The sequence below is a fragment of the Orycteropus afer genome, unplaced genomic scaffold, assembly GCF_000298275.1.
Source record: "Orycteropus afer afer isolate SDZICR_OR568_19922 unplaced genomic scaffold, OryAfe1.0 scaffold00130, whole genome shotgun sequence".
Classification (NCBI taxonomy): domain Eukaryota; kingdom Metazoa; phylum Chordata; class Mammalia; order Tubulidentata; family Orycteropodidae; genus Orycteropus; species Orycteropus afer.
The window spans coordinates 4,223,567-4,228,849 of record NW_006921717.1 but is presented as its reverse complement, the minus strand read 5'-3'; the positions used below and the strand labels follow the sequence as shown (position 1 = coordinate 4,228,849).

The window sequence follows — 5,283 nt, the reverse complement described above, 5'->3', positions numbered from 1 at the left end:
TCAGTGTTCTGTTGTGACCATTCGGGACGAGTTTTCAGAAGGACAGCCATCCCTTGGTACCCGTGGGAGACTGACTCCAGGACTGCCCATCCCATCCCACCACCTCTCCTGACCCCTCCACCCCCAGCAGATACCAAAATCCACCGATGCTCAAGGCTCTCATCCACGAAACGACACAGTATCTGCACACAACCTACGCACATCCTCTGCACACTTCAAGTCATCCCTGGGTTCCTGGTAATACCTAACTCAAGGCCAACGTGACATCAGTAACCCTTGAAGCTCCCTCTCGGCCTCGGAGGGGTCCCTTTGATCACTTCATTGCTTTTCAGGAGCTGTTTTTACACAGAAACGAAGGGTGTACACAACACAAGTAGCCAAGAAAGGAGACGGGGGCTGGAGAGAGACTGAGGATCTGTGGAGAGGCGCGAGGCGACAGCACACGTGCCCCACCCCTTGTGGATTCAGCACAGTGCTCGGCACCCTGCAAATTCAAAGTTTGCTTTTTGCAACTTTCTGGAATTTCTTTCTTTCTGAATATTTTTGATCTGTGGTTGGTTGAATACATGGTGTGGAAGGAACCTGGGGATATGGAGGGCTGACTGGAGATTGCCAGCCCTTTCTTCCTAGTCTCTCTTACTCTGGAAGCGCCACTGAAGCCTGTCCACCATGGGTGACCCTGCTGGTATGTGAAATACCAGTGGCATACCTTCCAGCATCATGGCAACACGTAAGCCACCACAGTACAACAGACGGATGGTGGAACTCAACCTGAAGCCCCAGGAAAACTCACATACTTGCAGGATCTCCGACAGAGACCGTGCTTGGAAAGGACCTCTGTTTGGGGGATGGAGGAGCCAGTAACCTCTGTCTAGAAACAACATGGCAGCTGATAGGCAGAGTGTGGGGTTTTGTGGTCTGGTGACTACAGTACTGGGGTTGTGCCTGGGTTCTGAGGAGTCATGGCTGATGGTTTGGGATCACAGGAATTGGAAATACTGTAGATTTGTTCTTCTGATGGGTAATAGTGGTCTGAAGTGCTGTGTTGAGGAGTTCACAGCTGCTTCTGAGCCCATTAGAAAAGAGTGCTGCAATTGATTAGCAATGTCTGCCCTACCATTATCAATTAGTGATGTCTGTCATGACTGGGAGCTCTGGTGGTGTAATGGTTAAAGCATTTGGCTGGACACCAAAAGGTCGACAGTTACAACCCACTAGCTGTTCCACAGGAGAAAGATGAGGCAGTGTGCTTCCATCAAGATCTACAGTCTTGGAAACCCTATGGGGCAGTTCTACACTGTCCTAGAGGGTCGCTTTGAGTCGGAATCAACTTGGCGGCAGCGGACTTGGTATTTGATCATGAGCAGAGGCACAGAATGGTGCATCTCCTACTACGCCTAGAATCAGCCGTGAGAACCCAATCTGGCTTTAGAGTCAGAAGGGGGAACTCGACTCACCAGTCCAATGAGCCAAAGCCCGGTTTTCTCATCTAGACAGGAGATCACAAATAAAGGATGCCCGGTTCACGGAACTGTTGGGAAGATGGAGGGACGAGGTGAGAAGGCTTTTTGCTTCGCTGTAAAACACTACCCAGCTGTGAACAGGGTGTTACTGTTTCTCTTAGTTATCTACCATTGCCATGACAAAAATACCACAAGTAAGTGACTTAAACCAAAAAACCAAACCCTCTACCACTGACTCAAATTCTGACTCATAACGACCTCCATTGGGTTTCCAAGGCTGTAATCTTTACGGAACCAGATTGCCTCATCTTTTTCTCACAGAGCAGCTAGTGGGTTTGACCCTCCAACCTTCTGATAGTAGCCAAATGTCTTACCCACTATGCCACCAGAGCTCCTTAGGTGACTTTAACAAGTGGAAATTCATTCCGCAGTTTAGGAGGCTAAAAAAAAACAAAACAAACTCACTGCCGTCAAGTTGATTTTGACCTACAGTGACCATCGTTGGGTTTCCAAGGTGGTAAACCTTTACAGACATAGAGATTACCCAGTCTCCCTTCCACGGAGTGGCTAGTAGATTTGAACCACCAACCTTCTAGTTAGCGGTCAAATGCCTTCGGCACTACGCCACCAGAGCTCCTTGTCTAGGGGGCTAGAAGTCTGAACTCAGAGTACCAGCTCTAGGGGCAGGCTCTCTGTCAGCTCTGGAGGTAGATCCTTGTTTCTGGATCTTCTGTTCCTGGGGGGTCCTCACGTGCCGTGGCTTCTGTCTTCCCCCATCTGTGCTGGCTCCTCTGTCCTCGCTGCTCTTTTTAGATGTCAAAGGTGACTGGCTTAAAAAACACCCTACACTGATAGGGCTCCTTAAAATAACAAACAAAACCCACTCCCAGCAGGATTACAACCCAGGTGTCCGAGCTCGGCTTTATGACACACATTTTTGGAGGCACAGTTCAATCCGTAACATTGTTTACATTGCTGGCATCCATTCCTCTCACTCGGCTATGCCAAGAAATGTGGAAGGTAGCTACCTGGCCAACTGACTGGAAGAGATCCATATCTGTGCCCATCCAAAGAAAGGTGATCCCACAGAATGCGGAAATTATCGAACAGTATCACTAACATCACACACAAGTAAAATCTTGCTGAAGATAATTCAAAAATGGTTGCAGCAGTCTATTGACAAAGAACTTCCAGAAATGCAAGCTGGATTCAGAAGAGGACATGGAATGAGGGATATCATTGCTGATGTCATATGGATCTTGGCTGAAAGCAAAGAATACCAGAAAGATGTTTACTTGTGTTTTATTGACTATGCAAAGGCATTCGATTGTGCAGGTTATTAACAAATTATGGATAACATTGAGAAGAATGGGAATTCCAGAACACTTAACTGTGCTCACGAGGAACCTGTACATAGACTAGGAGGCTGCCGTTTGACCAGAACAAGGGGATACTGCATGGTTTAAAATCAGGAAGACAGTGTGTCAGGGTTGTATCCTTTCACCACACTTATTCAACCTGTATGCTGAATAACCTGAGAAGATGGACTATACGAAGAAGAACGTGGCATCAGGATTGAGGAAGACTCATTAACAACCTGGGATACGCAGATGACACCACTTTGCTTGCTGAAAGTGAGGATGACTTGAAGCACTTCCTGATAAAGATTAAAGACTACAGTCTGGAGTGTAGATTACACCTCAACATAAATGAAAATCCTCACAACCAGACCAATAAGCAGCACCCTGATAAATGGAGGAAAGATTGAAGTTGTCAAATATTTCATATAACTTGCTTCCACAATCAACCCCAGTGGAAGCAGCAGTCAAGACATCAGACAATGTATCGCACTGGGCAAATTTGCTGCATAAGACCTCTTTCAGGTGCTGAAGAACAAAGACGTCTCTTTGAAGACTAAGGTGCGCCTAACCCAAGCCACAGTATTTCAATCGCCTCGTATGCATGTGAGAGCCAGACAGTGAATAAGAAAGACTAAAGCAGAGTTGATGCCTTTGAGTTGTGGTGCTGGAGAAGAACGCTGGAAGTCTCAGGGACTGCTAAAAGAACTAACAAATCTGTCCTGGAAGAATTGCAGCCGGAATTCTCCTTGGAAGCGAAAATGGCCAGACTTCATCTCACCTCCTTTGGTCATGTCAGAAGGGACTATTCTCTGGAGAAGGGTATCATGCTTGGTAAGGTGGAGGGTCAGTGAAAGAGAGGAAGGCCCTCAACAAGGTGGATTGACACAGTGGCTACAACAATGGGCTCAGGTATAGCAGGGATTGTGAGGCTGGCCCAGGACCGGGCGGTGTTTTATGCTGTTGTACATAGGGTCGCTATGAGTCGGAGACGACTCCACGGCACCTAACACCACCATTCCCCTCAGAGATCGGTGGGGACGTATTCCAGACTCTAGCATGAGCACAGGCCCACAGTTAAAACCGGCGGGGGCAGAACTGGGCATGAGGCCTGAGCCTTGCCCTCTCTGCCTCTGAGGGGTCTGGGACAGGGGCTGAAGTGAAACCCCCACGCAGTGAGACTACCTCTCTTTCTCTGCGTTACGTTTGCTCCTCAGAAGCCAGGAGGGCTGGGGCATCTCGCCCGAGGCAGGCACCTGCGGGGCTCATTAAGCCGGTCGGTGAGCTCCCCTGGGAGGAACCGGAGCGTGTATGTGATGTAACCAAGGAAATACATCAGGAGGGGTTACGGCCCACAAGTCCTCACGCCAGCTCCAAGTTCCAGCCCTGGACGCCCTCCCGCCCACGTCTGCCCCTCCCCAGACCCCAGCTCTGGGGAGAAGGGAGACAGCAGGCGTGCCCGGCCAGGAGGCCACGGCCCTGGAAAGAGCCCAAGGCAGCCAGCATTTATGTCTTGATCTCCCTGAGGAGGCGGCTGGCTGCGGGAGTGGCAGGAAAGAAGGGATATGAGTGGGTAATTTTTAACCATGAGACTGTGCCAGGCTAGGAAGCCAGGCTTCCTCCCAGTGGTTGACGCCCCAGGCTGGCAGATTGGGCTTTGGGGGTCATCCATTCCAACCCTCACTTGGTGAGAAAAAATTAATGCCCAGAGAAGGGTGTGGCCTGCTCGAGGTCACGTGGTGGGTGGGAGCGGAGCTGGAGGGAGCCCACACCTCTCTCCTCGCAGTCCTCCCAGTTCCCAGTCCTTCTCTGCAGCCGGCTTGGAAGGGCCCAGCCCTCTGGCTTTCCCATTGGCCCAAAGTCCAAATGGGGGCTCAGAGGCCTCAAAGACCAGAGCTACAAAGTGAGCTGTCGGGGGCAAGGGTTTGCCTGTCCTGCCCTTTGAAGTATCACAGTGCCCCAAACAGGTTCCTTCAGTCACTGGGTGCTCGGTGGACAAGTGAATGAGTCAAAGTTCAGCAGGCAGCTTGCCACGGGGACCCCCAACCGCTTCCCGGATGAGAAAAGAATCTTCCCCTCGACCTGTTCACACAGAACCTGCCCTAGGTTCCTGGGGACCTCTCCCCAGCCAACTTCCTCAGTGACAAAACTGAGGTACAGAATGGACAGTCACAGGGCTGGTGTGGGAGAAGCCAGGATGCCCTGGCACCCTGTCCTAATCCATTCCCACACTCCAGGTCGACCTGCCCAGGAATGAGGACTCCACCGAGGTGTTCTCATGCTGTGCACCCCTTGTTGGAGGCCTGGCCTCCTCAGGACACCCCAGGGAGCTGGTGGCTGCTGGAGTGGTGAGGTTGGCCAACTTCCCACCCACGACTGCACATGGCAGCTAAGCCTCGGGCAGGTCAGGAGACACTTATAACCCATGGAGGCATGGGACACACTGATGGCACAGCCTACTG

The 5,283-nt window shown here is 50.8% G+C and overlaps 1 protein-coding gene across 1 annotated transcript in view; it reads right to left on the bottom strand.

Annotated features, from left to right (window-relative positions):
* The window catches only part of BATF2 (basic leucine zipper ATF-like transcription factor 2), a 24,851-nt gene that overhangs the window by 15,596 nt on the left and 3,972 nt on the right, over positions 1-5,283 (bottom strand). The window lies entirely within an intron of this gene.